The 18,702-nt window shown below is 41.0% G+C and overlaps 1 protein-coding gene across 1 annotated transcript in view; it reads left to right on the plus strand.

Moving 5' to 3' along the window:
• Window positions 1-18,702, plus strand: part of LOC134210508 (cadherin-related tumor suppressor) — a 236,466-nt gene that overhangs the window by 140,773 nt on the left and 76,991 nt on the right. The gene's annotated exons all lie outside the window — the stretch shown is intronic.

Genomic DNA, 18,702 nt, shown 5'->3' on the forward strand with positions numbered 1-18,702 from the left:
AAGTTACTCCAGGAATTCTTTCGGAAGTTCCTCCGAAAGCTACTCTGAACTCCTAGCACTGCTCTGTAGGTTTCTCCATGAATTCCTCCAGAATTTCCTCCTGGATTCCTCCGGAAGTTCCTACTGAAAATTCATCGGAAGTTCCTCCAGGAATTCCTGCGCAAGTTCCTCCAAGAATTCCTTCAGGAGTTCCTTCAGAAATTCTTTCGTAAATTCCTCCAATTTTTTTCGGATATTCCTCCAGAATTTAATTCGAAAGAATATGGTTAGGTTGGAGTAAAGTCGGACCGTCTGTAGCCATGTTGCATAGAAACATTTATTTGGTATATTACTTTTATTGGAAACACATTTTTGTTCACCCAGTTGCAGGAGAATTTCATATAGAACTTGGTGGTATATTTCTTTATGTCACCAACGAAGGCGACCGCATGCTCTCGGAAATGGCAGCTCCAAATGTGGATCACCCTACATCACCCTTCAGCATCCTAGGCCAGGAGTGCTTTATCCAATTTCCGCGGATTTTTTACGTCGTTCAATAGCAGATACCACACCGCGGTCGTTTCCTTCTGTACATACTCCTTCGCTCGGTATTCTTTGATTTCCCGACACATGTTCTCTTTTTGCATTGGCATCGCTGCCAACTTACGGTCGAAGGCTTTCATCCGTCCAATGGCTATCGGGTAGCTATCAGGAAATCTCGTCCTGGTGCTACAGCAACCCTGTTTCGAAGCGGTCGCCCACTCGCTTTAAGTACTGATGCTACATCAAGTCATGCAATTGCTGGTTGCTCACCGGTGTGACGAAGTGTACATTAAGGAACGTTTGCCCCGTGGGTCTTCGTTTATCAGAACCGTTGATCGTCCAGACCATTTTAGATCGTACAACGATCGGTTCGTTCAGCTTTCCGATACGTGACTCCAACGGCTCTAACAGGGGCATATTGTCCAATCCGATAGGAAATGTTGGTACGTCGCTCAAAAAGTCATTCGTCACCCCCTCGCAATTCCGGATCAGATGATCGGTCCGCTTGCAAATCCAGCACATGCACAAACTTCTGCTTCCGATGAATACACCTTCCAAGCCGCACTGCTCGTTGATCAACAGCGTGAAACTATGTCAATCATGAAATTGGTGAGCATCCTCAGCGGACTGTCCAGTATCCACCCTGTCGCTGGTCGTATTGGGCCCAATCCAGCTTATAGCTTGGCGCCACTTTTTCGGCCAGCTCCTGCACCAGCATCGTGTTATTCAGGCGTCTTCTGCAACTTCTCTGGCTTCCTAATATTTTTCAACCTTTGTTAGTGGCGTCTTCTGCAACTTCTCTGGCTTCCCGAATAGACTTCGAAGATCTCTAATGACGACCTGTTACCAACGCTGTTACCCCTCGAGATTCGAAACACTTCTCCACCTTCCGGTCCGGTTCACTTTTCGACCGACTATTGGACAGCACCATCTTCGACCTCGCGATTACTCTTTTGACGCTGCTGTAGAATTTCTTACATCGCATCATTTCGTATCTTACTTCTCCAAAACATTTTTTTTTCGCTGCCTGCTGCGTCTGCTGGAGTTCCAGCTCACGTCTTCTGCCGAGCAAGTAGCTTAGGGAAGGTTTTCTCATTGACAAGGAGCTTCCATCAAAAATTTTAAATCGCATTACTTGGAATCTTTGAATGGCTCTCTCATGTTACAAGTACGAGCAATGTTTATTTTGCTCGATATCTGAATCACAGGGTGCGAGAGTGAGGATAATGGCGGAGGAACTTCGGGCCTTCTGTTACACGACGCGAAGGTACCAGCAGGATGGTCCGCTGCCAATACATTGAGTCACGCCGAATCTACGTACGTTCAACTAGGTCGGCGTCGACTACCTGGGATCTGGTGATAACTTGCTTGGTGACACGCCCTGTGCGTTTGCAGTTGGCGCACGGACTGACAACTCAATTATGTTGGACACCACCGGTTTATCGGCCACCGGGATTTGCCGACACAAGGAAGGCGTCTGGGAGCGTTTGGTCAATGAAGGGGTTGATAACGGCGTTCGATGATGGAAGACAGTTAACTGACGAGACTGATTGACTTTGTGATTTGCCATCAAATTCCAGTGAAATGTTTGTGTCGTGTAAATTTACTGAACAAAATCATTTTTCGGTAGTGGGCCACTCAATGTAATTAAATGTAGGACGCTGCAAACTCCACCCATTGCAATGGCTGCGAACGTCCTATGCATTTGAAGTGCGCTTGCATGCGAATCAGCAATTTCACAAGCAATATTTTTGTTTTTTATATTGCCATTGAAAGCCATTATCTTTGTATTAGTATTCTAAAACAAACAAACTTTCTTTTTTCATCAGTTCAAACGCATCTTACTTGATAGTTTTCCATTTCTAGCGACTTTAAAACATGGCCACAAAATACCGGGAACAAAATTTTGTTTGACAAAAAATCAACGCTTCATAAAATTACTGCGAACTTTTTACATTTGGGTAAAATAAAGTTACTTCGGAGAAAAATCAGCTAAGGTCTGTAACTTTCCATAGGTGTTCATATCACTGCATAATGTTGACATAGAATAAAATTAATTATGAGCAAAAACGCAAATAGGCCCACAATCGCAGACACTCCCTTACTATACGTTGCCCATACATCAAAAATCGCACGGCTACGGTGGGTCGGGCAAGTGTACATAATGTCTGGTAATAATCCAGTTAAAACGATTCTTGATACTGATGCGACGAAAACAAGAAGGCTAGATACACAGCGAGCGAAGTATATCAATTTGTTGGAAGCTGATTTACAGACTATTTGCAGATGACGATATGCAATCATTGATCGAGCAGCATAGAGCGAAAACTGGATTATATATTTTTCGCTAAGTAATGCTAAAAAAATTTCAATAAATTTTAGCCAAATGAACATTTATTATTGATCTCACCAGTTATCATTATTGAAAAAGCTTACTAAACCTTGACCATTATTGAAAAACTATTAACCTTTTTTATTTTAACATATACAAACTACAATTCAACAAAATATAATTCTCTCGGTGAAGACAACACTGGATACCCGTGAACTTAATTGTTAAACGAGTATTGCGAACCTATTACATAAGAGCAAACTAATCTCCTCGCTGCATTGCATCACAAAGTGCGAAAAAAAGACCAACCATTCCGGGGAAGAAAAATCTCTTCTTCAATGAACGATTGACGGACTGGTATTTCTCTCTGTCGGCAGCCGACGATATCTATTCAATTTAATTTGATCCGTATGACACGATTCACTTTTTATTCGGTAGAAGCCAACCGTTGCAGCGCATACCGCCACTGCTCGGACGACTGGAACGATCTAAATTAAGACCGGGATCTGTCTTTTCGGGTTACGCCACTCACTGCCTGCGGTGAGGTTAACTCGCGCGACACATTATTCGCGCTACCGGATCGCGAGGTAGTGGAAGCGAGGCACGGTTACGATGGTTGAACATAATTTCGCAGCAGATGGCAGCAAAATGAATGTCGCATATTTAAATACAAAATATTGAAATAAAATCATAGAAATATTTTTTAAATAAAAATAAGAACATTTTGATAACAATACATTTTTATAATGGGGTTAAAATTGTGAGATTATTTTTACGGATTCCGTCTTTGGCATTTACCCTCAATACTCGTGCGACCTAGAAAAGATCAGATTCTCTTAATTATGTATATTTGTGCTAATTGTTCATATCTTAGACACTTCTAACAAATGTTTATCAAATTAAGATCATTTTCCCCACGAGGATTATAACGTGGTTGCACGACTGATATACTCCGCCCCTAGGCATTGCGGTCATAATAAATCATAATAATAATTTAGATATGCCAAACCCGATGACCAGAATGTCGATATCACTTCTCAGGAGATTAGAGAAGGATTGATAGATTCTGGTGATAAGGTGTAAATGATCCAGACCGTCGGAGAATAATCCTTCTTCAACAGAAGAGCAAGTGTCCGAGCGAAGATTTCAATACCAATGAAAATAAGCAGAACATTATAAAAATTCCAATTAAGTTCTGAAGTTTTTAAAGAAAACATTTGTTTATCATGATACCAACATGTTTCAGTACTTTCAGCCACGAGTAGCGCCCGGAATGTGAGTGTGACGTAGACACCGCGAGGTTTTTTTCGCTCTAGATTGGAAATTGACGTACCATTACGCGCCGCACGGATGGCGGAGGATAGATTGCATAGTGGAGTAGTACTCTCAAGCTTCGCATCGATCATTGGTTGGACTTGATCGAACGTTGCTTCGGTCTTTTGGTGCACCTTCAAAGAGCCGGATTGCAGAAAACCAGTTTGAATCCGTCAGCAGCCGATCAGTCGGGTAGTCTGGCATTTAATTTCAACGTTAGATTTAACTGATTTTTTTCTCCGAGCGAACGCAAATTAGAATAGTTTTATAACATAATGCATTATGAGTTAGCAAGCAAGATAACTTTTATTTTGTCAAATTACAATTGCTGTGACAATTCCAGCAGAATACAAATAATGTTTTTTTACTATTTATTAGGGTGTTTGCTGTTATAAAAAATCTATTAACTCAAAACAGCAATATAGCACATCGATATACTTAGGAAGTTTCATAATGAAACACTAAAGCAAGCAATCCTAAAGCAATTGTTAAAGAAGTATACAAATAAGTTTTAAATAAACTGAAGTGCATGCGCTGACTGCCATATTAACAAAAGAACCTAGCAGTGCGAAAGAACACAGTGATTGATTAATTGACGCGAAAACATTGAGCTTCCATCGAATACCCTATTCGCGAGCTGGCTCATGGCGTGCGCCATTGACGTGGTCTACGATTGCTGGTAGATGCTGACTAACTCTGGTGGTCGCAATGTGATCGCGATCGCAGCTTTGGTATCAACTACTCAAAGGCACCACGAATCGTACCGCAACAGTACAAAAGAAGGCAAAAATGAACCATATGAAACCAACCAGATAAAATTACATTTTTCAAATTAAATTCGCAGCAGTCGATTATGAAATTGGTGCCTTCAAGTCCAAAGCAAACCATTAACATAAACTACATTTGCCACAGTTCCATTAGAGAGAGAGCACGTACTATCTCAATCCACGCGGTTCATTTAGATTCGCGTCGGATGGAACCGAGAATTTGTCATCTAGGTCGTTTGATCAAAAACGAAAATAAAATACAAAGCGAATCAGAAATTGAGACTGCCAACGCGACGTACAATCCTAATCTTAATTACATGAAGCGTTTCTATACCGTTGTCGTTTTTCTTATTTTTTACGTTTATTGTTATGATTCTCATATATAACACCAGCGGACAACGCCATTATCATTATCTCTCGCTTTTAATATTTTCTACATTTTCTCCGGGACAAAACCAGCTCGACATTCCAGCATCATCCGAGTTGGTTAGAATAAGGCTCAAGTTTCAGCTCTCCGCGCCGTCGTCATATTCAACGCTCGTGTGAGGAGCGGACCCGTCCGAATGCTATACGTAGATTCATAACGAGCTTTTATATTTTTTTTCGCTGTCGTATGCATACTTGCTTCTATAAACACGTCCCCCGCCACTCCGCAACGCAGTGGATCACCAAGTTTCGAAATCAAAGTTCGGAGCGAAACACACTCTATCGCACGGTTTCCCACCCCGCTTCCATCGACCATCTGCAACCAGTCCAATCGTAATCATGGCAGTTTCCATTCTTATTATTTTCGAAATGGATGGAAGAACTAAAATCCCAATCTGGTGCACAAGCCGTGAAAAAGCATTATTCGGAAATGACACATATGAAACCACCCAGCAGTGTGGACAGCTTACTTATTCTGGGATATTTTGACAGATTTCTTATTCTGGAATATTTGTGAAAATCGGTTTGTGATTCACCATTAATTAACATTTTTCACATTTCTACGAAACTTCTGACGATTTTGAGAGTCGAAAGAGTCGCACATCTTCGAGCTATGTGGATAGCGGACGCGTAGTGTGTTGTTCCCAAAAGAGAATCCACATGACAAGGGTTTTTCCTTGAGTTTCCCTGACGCGTCACATTTTTGGTTTGAATTTAAATGCAACACAATATTATTAATATTTTTTGCACGACAGCAATCTATGTTTGTTACCTGTTTATTTATTTATTTATTACCAGACTCAAGACCAGAATGAACCTCCATAGTCCTTCTGGAAATGTTTGAAAAATTTACTTTTTTTTTACTTTTACTGATACACGAGTTACGGTTGCTTAAGAAAAAAAGTCATGATTGATCTCCAGTGTTGGTAAAATTATATTCAAATCTTAATCATCGAGGCCGAGCGCCAATCATCGAGGCTCATACGCGAGCTAACTCGCTTGCGATACTGCAGGGAGAGCATCATGCTTGAGTTCTTCGGAAAGAATCGCATCGTTTGACTTATTCACTGAATAAAGTTTTTTCTTAAAGAGCCGTCAAACCCCAATCGTTTTGTATTTACATATGGATTTTTATATATTGTTTTTACCGAAGAAAGTTAATTCTACACATTCAACGAAGAAGAAAATAAAAATAGGGGGTACCTCAATAAACGCAACAGTTCGAAGAGGTACCTCTCGAGAAAAAGGGTGAGAACCGATGACGGTGAAAATTATATCTCCTATAGAATTAACCTAATTGCATTTGTTGGGGAAGAGTCGTTTGACCAAATGCTATTTGGTGAATTCCACTTGGCCGATTGAACATTTGGCCGAAACGGTTATTAAGCCGAAAACGGACTGGCCGAAAATCTCATTTTGTCGAAAGGAATATACGGCTGAAAGTGGCATTCGGCCGAACAGGTCATTTGGCCGAAAATGCCGTTTAGCCGAAATAGTTGTTGGCAGAGAGGGCCATTGGGATAACAGGTAATTTGGTCAAAAACGTCGTTTTTCTGAAATAGAGGTTGAGATATGCAAAAAATTGTCGAAGTTCAAATCAGCATAACTTTGCGTAGAATGATCCGATTTTGATGAAACTGGGACCATCGGACGCGGAAACTCTTCTAGTATACTGTCCCCATGCAAAACCTCCGATTGGGCATTGGCCACCGGAGATGTTCCGGATTTTTTGAGGGTATATTAAAAATGCATTTTTTCTTCTGCTTGTCATTTTATATGACGTTTACTGCCATCATATTTTATGCATTCCCCAGAAACTAATATGCTAATCAATGCTGGCTGCGGATCGAAAATCCGTTAGGTATACGCAGAGATATGGCCATTTTCGTGAAAACGGTACGGGATTGGCCATACACCCTGAACAAATGTCACTTTTGCAGAACACCCGGAACCTGTTACAAATTAGCCAGAGAGTCTTACAGTCCTCAAAATGTATCTTTAATAAAGATCCTACATTCATCGTCTTGGAAAAACATGACTTTTGACACCCATATATGCATGGTTCCAGATAGTGCCAAAACCGGCCCCTCCTGGAAGGCCCACGGAACCTGCTCTAAGGGTGGCAGTGGACATTATCATTCTGGAAATGTTTCTGTAATCATCGTCTCGCAAAGCCTTGAAGTCAGATTACTCATATTTGCATTATTCCGATCTGTTATCATTTCATCATGTTCCCAGTACCGTTTTTACGGAAATGATCATATCTCTGCGTAGTTTAAATGGATTCTTGATCTACAGCCACCATTGATCGGCATATTAGTTCTAGTTTTTGGAGAAAGCATAAAACATTGGTGAAAGTAAACGTCACATAAAATGACAAGCAGAGGAAAAAATGCATCTTGAACATACCCTCGGAAAACCTGGAACATCTCCGATGGCCAAGGACCAAATCAAGGTTTTGCAGAGGGACAGTATACTAGAAGAGTTTCCGCTTCTGATGGTTCTGGTTTTATCAAAATCGGATTATTATACGCAAAGTTATGCTGATTTGAATTTCGACAAAATTTTACCTATCTCAACCTTTTTGTCTAACCCCTGTAGTTGACGGCCAAAAATATCTCTTTTTTCATGTGCTACCTCTAACTTCGCACTTCATACTTCTCACATTCATCATTATACTTTTTTGCCTTTCTCGTATATTTTTCTTCTTATTGGCATTACATCCCATAAGCGTTTGTTAGAATTTTGGTCGGCGACGACGTGAATATGTGTCTCTCATGAAATTTCCTACAAAATTCTCCAAAATATGCATTTGAAAATTATTTTCGGATATTCCACGGGAACAACTTTGATGTTTCGAGAATTTTTCGGGATTACCAAAGTAAGGTCTTCGGAATTTACATGAGAAATTCTTCAGAATTTTTACGAGAAATTGTTCAAAATTTCTACAGGAAAATGTTCGGAATATCAAGAAAAGTTTCTCTTGAGCTTCTGTCGAGTATTCTTCGAAATTAGCACAGAAAATTCTTCGGAATATCCGCGGAAGACTCTTAGGAGTTTCACGGGAAACTTTTTGGAATTTTCGCGAGAATATACTCCCGCGAACGAACAGTCTTTAATGTAGATTTCTACAAAAAATCTTTGGAATCTACGCGGTTTTTCAAAAATCTATGTAAAATTGTTTAAAATTTCTAGATAAATTATTTAAGCTCTTTAAGACAGACATTCCACTTCAACTGTCTAAGACGAGTTTCATATTTTCCATTTAATTCCACTACGTTTTGCAGAGCCGTAGCGTGGACTCCCAGCCACCTCGGCGAAACCGTTATTGGGCGCCCCTTACTTTCATGCATGTTTAAAACAAATAGCATGATAAGAGCTGGGATATTTTTAAAATCACTCTTTGGATAAGGTGGGTGCTATGGAAGGTAATATTTACGATCGGAAAATAGATCGTCAGGAAACAAAAAATAATAATTGGAGAGATGGGTAGATGGCTGTATTCGGTTCTGAACGGTTCATTAATTGAGGTACCCCCTATGATATTTGCTGTAAATGCAAATAAGCGTAACTTATAAGATAAGTATATAAAAAATGAAAACCTCTCGATTCAAATTAAGTCTCATACATCGAGCTTCATACAGAACTTTTTTGACTATTGGAGGCTTCCGAGCCTCTTGAAAGTAGGATTCCACGCCTTTCAAAAAGAGCCCTCCGAGCATCTTGAAGATAGGCTTCCGAGCCTCTTGAAAGGCGGTTTTCGAACCACTTGAAAGGAGCATCTTTAAAGAATGCTTATGAGCCGCTTGAAAGTATGTTTCCAAGCCTCTTGGAAAAATAATTCCGAGCCTCTTAAAAGGTGGCTTCCGAACCACTTGAACTTCTTGGAATGAGGCCACCGAGCCTATTGAAAAGAGCTTACCGAGCTTTTTAAAAAAAGAGCTTGAGCTTGAGCTTGATTGACTGCTCGTAGTTGCTACTCCATTATGACCAGATCAGCTGTTCTTGCACAGGGAACCAACAGATGTTTGCTTGGGACTTGAGATGTTTGCATTTGTTAGGTCATACTGGCGTCTTCCACGTCAGAATGCAAGTCAATGTAGGGAAGGGGGAGGAAATGATGATGCAATCACTCGCCCACTGCAAGCCGAATATACCTCTGCACTTGCCACGAGTTCATGCGGAATTTGTTGGAATGTTTGGGTTAGGTTCGAGAGGCAGAGGTCCGTCTTGGTTAACGAGCTGCCAATGTGATAGATAGGAGGAGGCAACTGATGGAATTTATAACTGGATGTAGGAAACGAGCTTCATTTCCAATTCTAGCAGATTACTGTTAGAATACTCAAGTTGAAGGTATAGGAATAGTATTGGAAACGGTATGGAAGTCCATTTCCAGTTCTAGCGATTGCATGAGAACATGAGAAATATAGAGAAAGATTCAAAGTAGGATAATGGAACGGACCTGGGATTGAACCCACGACCTCCTGCGTATTAGACAGAAGCAGTAGCCATATGACTACCAAGCCCGTTATTACCGAGCTTTAAAAAAAAAGAAAAGAAAAAAGAAAGTTTAAAGAAATAAGCTTAAAAGAAGGCTTCCGGGCCTCTTGAAAGGAGGCTTTCGGGCCTCTTGAAAGGAGGCTTCCGGGCCTATTGGAAGGAGGATCCGGGCCTTTTGAAAGGAGGCTTCCGGACCTCGCCTTTTGAAAGGAGGCTTCCGGACCTCGCCTTTTGAAAGGAGGCTTCCGGAGCTCGCCTCTTTAAAGGAGGCTTCCGGGCCTCTTGAAAGGAGGCTTTCGGGCCTCTTCAAAGGAGGCTTCCGGGCCTCTTGAAAGAAGGCTTCCGGGCCTTTTGAAAGGAGGCTTCCGGACCTCGCCTCTTGAAAGGAGGCTTCCGGGCCTCTTGAAATGAGGTTTCCAGTTTCCGGGTCACTTGAAAGGAGGCTTCCAAACCTCTTGAAAGGATTCTTTCAAGCCTGTTGAAAGTAGGCTTCCGAGGAGGCTTTCGAACATGTTGATAGGAGCTTTCCGAGCCTTTTGAAAAAAAACCCTTTCGAGGATTTTAAAAGAAGGATAAAAGAAGAAATAATGTTTAAAGAAAAAGCTTAAAAGAAGACTTCCAAACCTCTTGAAAGGAGGCTTCCAGACCCATTGAAAGGAGGCTTTCAGACTTTCCGAGTCTCTTTAAAGGAGGCTTTGGAACCTGTTGAAAGAAGCCTTTCAAGCCTCTTGAAAGTAGTTTTTCGAGAATTTAAAAAAGGATAAAAGAAAAAAAAAGTTTAAAGAAAAAGCTCAAAAGTAGGCTTCCGGACTTTTTGAAAGAAAGTTTCCGAACCTCTTAAAATTCTAGGAGCCTTCCAGGTTTTAATTTCAACTGTAATTCGTCCGCCATTACGCATTTTTGCCCGAAGTACCCCCTGGGTCCGGCAAAGGTACCCCAAGGGGTACATGTACCCCAGGTTGAAAACCGCTGCTGTATTCAATTCGCCCGCAGGTGTCGAAGAGTCCTTGGATCAAAAAAAATTATATATATATATATATATATATATATATATACGAGACTTCATTTGAACCATGTGTCATCTCAAGACAAAATTATCAAAACGACTTATCTGCTTTTGTAAACAAAGATTAAAACGACGATTTGACGAATCTGATAGCTTTCACACGCAAACTAACACCATTAATAGGTAGGTGAAGGATTCCGCTACCTGTTGAAGGTGTTGGTTTGCGTGGGAGAGCTATCAGATTCGTCCAATCGTCGTTTGAATCTTTGTTTACAAAAGCAGATAAGTCGTTTTGAAAATTTTGTCTTGATCTAATGTCTAAACACTCACAAAATCGTTTAGATTGACTAAAATTAAAGAGCAGAAATTTTTGCACAGAGTGTAGGACAACACTGCCTGGTGGATTTAATAAATGTTTGCTTTATGAATTCCTTAAGCCTCTATATCCTGAATGTTCCAATAAGTAGGGAGTAAGGATTATTAAAAAGACTAGAACATTTCAAAAAATCTCGTGTGTTATGGACAAAAAACCAGACTTCCTTGTTGTGAATTCACGCAATAGGGAATCGGGCGTAGTCGCTTCAAGAAGAATCCTACTTTGGGTCGAATGACACTCGGAATCGCCATTAGACCTTGGTCAGTGGTTTGAAAGAACTGTGGACTTGAAATAAACTTCAACTTTGGAGAGAATTGGTAGAATGTAGGAATAGCAATTAAACCAAGTCGCATCAAGGAAAAAAAACTCCGGACCTATTCGGATCAAGATATACTAATTCCTGGAGTGGGTTTATCGGTAGTTTGGTGGCATTGGTAGGCCAATAAATTTCAGCTATGAAGTACATCAGTTGTCATTATTACTGAAATTCCTCGATGCAGGTTCTCGCATTCAGCATGTCTTTCTATAGGTGCTTCGTTTAAAGCTTTACCAGATTATATAGACCCAATAGAAAAACAAATTTCAAATATCATCGAATATTTGCTTGTTTTTACCATCATACTAATATCTGGTTTAAAGGAATCGAAAATATCACTGGATTGAATGCGATCGTTATAGTCCGCTTTGAACCATAAAATGAGATTATTTATCTCAAATTCATACAAACTCCCTATCACTAAATCCGGGTATCTATTGTTTGAAAACGGCTTAGATTTCTTAGTCACGAACAAAACATATATGTGGTTTTTTACAGTCTACTCTGTGTTTCGCCTTTGGCGTATAAAATTCCTGATCTAGGGCTTCTTTCCCAGACGCCTGGTCATTCTTCTTTTCAATTATATTTTCTGTTCAATTCAAGTGGTATCTAACCGCGTAAAAAATCTTGACGAGATTTGTCATCATTTCCCACAGTTCTAAATTGCGGCGCCCTTGGCGAAAGCTAACCTGGTCAACTATACGCTACAGTGCTGCCCATCGAATATTGGATTGGATTTTCATCCCCAATCGGATAAGTTTCTGGTTTGTCCAGTCCCGCCAACTGCACGCTACGGCTCAGACGTTTTGTTATCTTTACAGATACGTATTTCAACCTCAACTTTGAGGTTGTGTCTTTAGTGTCTCGTACTCGAGTCAGGAAATTCCATGGGAAATAACGTTAAACAAAATGGGAAAGGCCATTTGACCTAATAACACATTAAGCCGATAGTTATCTAGCCAAATTGCATTTGACCGAAACGGTTCTTAGGCCGAAATTGTTATTTGGCCGAGAGCGACATACGACTGAACTGGTAGTTTGGAAGAAAAAGTTGTTTACCCTAACAGATCGTTTGGTCGAAATGGCGGAATAGGTTAACAGGCCAAAAATGTAGTGCGGCCGAAATGGTCGCTTGACAGAGAGAGAGTCATTTGGTTGAAAATTTCATTTCGCCCAACGTGTCCATGCCAATTACTGAACGGGTAACCGTAACGAGTAATGACCTAATGGTTTGTTCGGCCAAAAACCAAAAACCTTCCGGCCTTGTGGCCTTCGAAAAATAGACCCTTCTCGTCGTTTGACCGAAAGTCATTCGGGGAAAAGTCATTTGTTCGAATACCACCTAGCCATAACACGAGGTTGATATCGTGTTCAAGAGAAATATCTTTTTATATCTCAATAGCATGGTCGATTCCTTAGCTTAGCTTAGCTTAGCTTAGACTGACTGTACATATCAATGGTTGCTACTCCGTGATTGATCAGAACTGGTGCAAATTGCACTACGATCCAAGTAAAAAGTGATTGGGATTTATTACGGAGAAAAAGAAAAATTTGGATGGCTCCGCGGAAATAACGCGCAGAAGGCAATCCCCGCATAGAACAAATCATACATAGTATGCGTAGACGCATAGTGGCTGGAAATCGTACGTACTTTGGACTCCGCAAGACGCTCCGATCGAATAGAGTTCGCCGCCGTACCAAACTGACAATCTACAAAACGCTAATTAGACCGGTAGTCCTCTACGGATACGAGACCTGGACGATGCTCGTGGAGGACCAACGCGCACTTGGAGTTTTCGAAAGGAAAGTGCTGCGTACCATCTATGGTGGGGTGCAGATGGCGGACGGTACGTGGAGGAGGCGAATGAACCACGAATTGCATCAGCTGTTGGGAGAACCATCCATCGTTCACATCGCGAAAATCGGACGACTGCGATGGGCCGGGCACGTAGCCAGAATGTCGGACAGTAACCCGGTGAAAATGGTTCTCGACAACGATCCGACGGGCACAAGAAGGCGAGGTGCGCAGCGGGCAAGGTGGATCGATCAGGTGGAAGATGACTTGCGGACCCTCCGTAGACTGCGTGGTTGGCGACGTGTAGCCATGGACCGAGCCGAATGGAGAAGACTCTTATATACCGCACAGGCCACTTCGGCCTTAGTCTGAATAAATAAATAATAATAATGCGTTGAATTGAACATGATATCAAATCAACTATCATAAAGCCCAATAAGTTGAATAGCGTGTTTACACGTGTACCTAATTATATAAATATGAAAGGACTCATCATCAGTTTAGCAATAATATGCCAATAAACTCGAAATGTAGGACTGGTTCCTAATATGTTAATCGAAGAAATATCTATCAAATTAAGAAGAATGTTATGCAGTTTCACGTCCTAAAACACTCATTTTGTTGGTAATGATTGGTGTTATCGGTGGCTTATCGAGTCTGGGTATACTTCTTGTCTCGCCGGGAGGCCGTCGTGACGGGTCTGTTAAGACTCCACCATGAATTGGGTTAGTGTGCTTCGAGCGCAAACGATCGCTCTGGTAGCTGATACATGCAGCTTAGACCCCACCACATCCTAGGCAAGTTCCACAGCTCACAGTGGCTAAGGAAGGGATTGTTGAGACTCTTGGGCATAGTCCTTATCCTTATTTTCCTTCAGATTGGATTAAATATAGAAATGTCATAAATATAAATATAAATAAAACGTCTAAAATTTTGCATTAGCTATCTTTGATCATTAGCCCGGAAAATATTCATTGGAGGCGCTTTGAATTTTCCAGGATTCCAAATTTTTCTTGCAATGCGTAATACCAACTATTCTCGAAGTGCACGTTTCAGCAGCTCGCAAATATTGATCAATAACGGCGCCGGCCAAGTCCTTACAGTCAGTTGGGAAAGGGAGGGAATGTGAGTGTGTGGTAATTGTTGCTACAAGAGACCGAGAATACCTCTGCATCTCCACATTTACCACGGGAAGGAAGTAGTGTTAGTTGGGTGGGGTAATCAGTAACAAAGATCGGGATTCACCATGGAAAGTGATGTGACCTATGAAACTTCTACACAGCAGTATTAGCATTTCCTTAATTTGTTCAATTGTTCATTCTTCGCGAGAATAAACAATCAATCGCTCAAAGTGAGCGATTGTTCATTTGAATTTCGGATTAGGCGCCCGCGTTATCATTTCATTAACATAAGAAAAGTAAAAAAGAAACGGGATTGAAAATAATTGATAGTAATCGGAAAGCTAATGTTATTCAGCAACCCTTATTTTATCTCTATTTGACGTTAAGTAAGAATGTAAATTTACGTTCATTTTACATGTCGTTTATTTTGCATTACTTTCGCGCGCGCGTGTCTGTCACTTACCTTGACCAGTATACCGTAATCAGGATCTCACTGGTATTAATCCCGATGTGCCGGTTGGCACTCGTGTTGGGCTTGTGCGCTTTGAGCGGCACACGGTCGCTTCCCAGTCTACATAAAATCGCTCATGGTGCAATACAAGATGCTAAATTGGAGACGATATACATACATGTTGTGTGGAAAAGTACCTCTATCGCCTGCACTTCAGCATCCTACACGACACCATATACGTTCATGTGTTGACTGGGTTTGATAGGGCCTGCTTATGGACACATGCAGCTTTTTGTAGAGGTTTAACAGAGCCCGCTGTCAAACCCCACCACATCCTAGGCAGGCCCCCTAACTCGCAGTGGCCATGGGGAGGGGTCGTCAAGCCCTTGGACATAGTCCCTGCTGCCCCTTCTCAATAGCATGGTCGATTCCTTTTACAGAAACGGAAAAGTTATTGAACGCGTTTTCCCAGTGTAAGGCACACAGCCCTACCAACATCGATGGATTTATTGTGGTTTTATAGTATACTTGAAAAGTAAATCGCTTTCTCCAAGAGCGTTTTTAAAACTGCATAAGGCAGACAGAGGAGATGATGCCTTCTTTCAATGGACGCATTTGCCCGGTATCATACACACAGTGGGAATAATGCCTTCTAGTAACGAATGCCTTTTCTCTGGAGTAAGGTACACAGATGGAATAATGACTTCATCAAATGAATGCGTTTGCCCGGTATGTGGCTTATACAGAGGAGATGCTGCCTTCTTTAAAGAAATGCATTCGCCCGGTATTAGGCACACAGGGGAAATACTGCCTTCTTTAAATGAACGCGTTTGCTCGATATAAGGACAGAGGAAATAATGCCTTTTTAAAAGTAACGCGTCTGCCCGATGTAATGCGAACAGAGATGATGCCTGCTTTTAGCCAAGGCGACTTCCCAAAGAGAAACAAGATCTCCGCTGTCTCTCATACACACACCCCCTTACTCACTCACTTCCTCTGCCTCACTGATTGTTACTCACTCACCCACTCTTACTCACTCATCCACTTCCGCTCAATTATTTACTCGCAATCACTCGGTATCTCATTCTCGCTCACTCTCACTCACTTACTCTTACTCGCTCACTCACTCACTTTTATTCACTCACTTACTCACTCACTCATATTTACTCATGCACCTCCTGTTATTCACTTACAAACTCTTAGTAACTCCCTCTTACTCACTCACTCACTATTACTCACTCACTCACTCTTGTTCATTCACTATTATTTACTCACTCACTCTTACTCATTAGCTCATTAAATTTTACTCACTCACTCACTCACTCATTAATTCTTACTCACTCACTCTTACTCGCTTACTCTTACTCACCCACTAGTCGATTCTGATATTTAGACCACGCTTCATCTAGAATCCGTTGCTTTTACTACAGCGACCAAGGAACAACTTCAACCTTGTTGCACTTGTAGACATGCTGACTTGAATCGCAAATGCCTCCGTCTCTCTGCATTGTGCATTAGAACGTGCTGCATAATCTCTAACCTGCCCTTTAGGACTTTTGAAAGATGCCGTACGAAGTGGAACGGGATTCTACGGAGTAAGAATACTTAGTTCTAACCTGCATTGAAACAGTTTCAGGCGATGGGTAAACTATCGATCATTCACTCACTGTTCCAGAAATTATAAGCACACTAAAAAATAAGTTTTGGTGCAGATAATAGATAATATCCATTTAATAAACGTGATGTAATTTTTCTGACCAAAAATGGAAGCTCCCACATGATCAAATTAAGAAAACTTTTTTTTAAATCCCCTAGTATTTAGCTTCCATTTTTGGTCAGAAAAATTGCACTACACAATTCGACCATTTTTAGGGTGCATTTTTTAAATCCTCTAGTACAAAACGTAGAGCTATTATGTAAATCAAATCTTAGACTTGTTATTTAGAAGTGGTTGCAAATATGTTGCGAAGGTTAGAAAACCTCGAAAAAGTGCAAAACTTTACCTAGGTAAATAATAATAAATTGATACCAGCGTGGCATAAAAATCAAATTACTTTGGCGTTTGGTATATGTTGGGGTTCATTAAGAATCCTAGTCATAAGCCAACACTGATAAAATAAAACAAAAAACCATGTTAAATAAGTGAAAACAAGGGCTCGACATTTATTTGACGATTTTCGGAGCGGCTCCCTGTGAATTCCAAATGCCTCTAATTCATCTTCGGTTACAATATTTTAAGCTTTAACACCTGTCATGCTTAGTAAATAAATATAATTACCGTATGCAATGGATCTAGTGTGGATATTTCTGATAAATTTGGAGAAAACCTAGAAACTGTGTTGTGCAAACATGCAAACTCCAATCATTATCGTATGATAATGATTCAGCACAACCCTGAGTATGATACAAAGTGTCGATCTTTTAACGGAAGAATTCAATTTTTGAAGCGATACCACAGTCCTTCAAAACACCCAGAAATACAGAAAAGGCTAAAAGAATTGATCGAGAGCGCCCCACACGTTTGGTTCTCAGTGCTTTATCTACAGACCGCCGGCTAAAAAATAACAGCAAGGAGAGAAAAAACGGCAGATAAAATAAATATTGAGCTTTTCTATGACCATATAAAAATAAATACCGATACCAATAAACTTATTTCATATTTATTCTATTGGAAACGTCGACAGCCGTAGAAGTAGAACTTTGTCCCAGCTTTGCCTTCGTTAGTCTCGAGCGTCGCAAAAGTGGTCCCGACCATCGTCTCCATCGCCAGCGCTACCAGCCGCCACCGTTGCCGCCCATCATGACCCATGGGTGTGCAATAAATTAGCAATATGTGCGGCTAATCCGGCAGGAGATCGAGCTCGCGCCTGCACCAGAAACAGTAGGGTAGTATGGTCGTTCTGCAGCACGGCCAGCCCGGTAGCTGCGAACCCAGTTAGTGGTGTTGTCGGTCGTTAGCAGCGCGACATCAAAATCTATGCGCCAAATGTTTACAGCGGACGCGAGAATGTAGACAACACTCGCATTATGATTACAAGTCGGCTGGTCCGATCAAACGCGGTGGTTGCGCTGCGCTTGTCTGCTGCACACCACAGAAGCCTTCAGCCCGCGCTTGGCATGATGATGGCTCTTTTGTGCAAGGAGACATGTCATGCAGTAACCGGCGGCGACTTGCGAACAAATTGAACGCTTTGAGATCGAATTTGACCGGATCGGAGTGGCTGGAGCTCAAGAACCAGCAGCGTGCTTTTAGTGTTGCATAATCTCTAAATAATAGGGTACACGCACTTTGGGTGCACATTGTAGAACTAGTTCGCTGGGTATATTGAAATGTGCTTGGTATTTGCGACTATCTTGCGTCTGTTTCATTAACTACGGATTGTTTTGCAGATAGTAAATCAGATGCTAGTCAATTCTATATAAAACTTGATGTACAGAAGTTTTTTTTTTTTAATTTTCAGTTTTTCTTTTTCATGAAATTTTGGATTTGGCTTCATTTTATTGTAATTAATGCATTTTATTTCGGATATGCAATCACCCCAATACCCTTGAACACAATTTTTCTACTACAATTAAGAACTGCAACTACTCCCTTGGGCTTTAAATTTTGTCTATAATTGATGGACATTCTCAAAGAAATTAATTAGCATTAAATTATGTAAATTTGCTAAAAAACAGTTTGTTATGGTTTTCTCGGAATTGTGTTAAATGAATTCTGCTCTAAGGTAATTCTTCATCTTAATCAACCAATCATACTTATCAGAGGAAAAACCCTA

The sequence above is a fragment of the Armigeres subalbatus genome, chromosome 2 (assembly GCF_024139115.2).
Source record: "Armigeres subalbatus isolate Guangzhou_Male chromosome 2, GZ_Asu_2, whole genome shotgun sequence".
Taxonomy (NCBI): Eukaryota; Metazoa; Arthropoda; class Insecta; order Diptera; family Culicidae; genus Armigeres; species Armigeres subalbatus.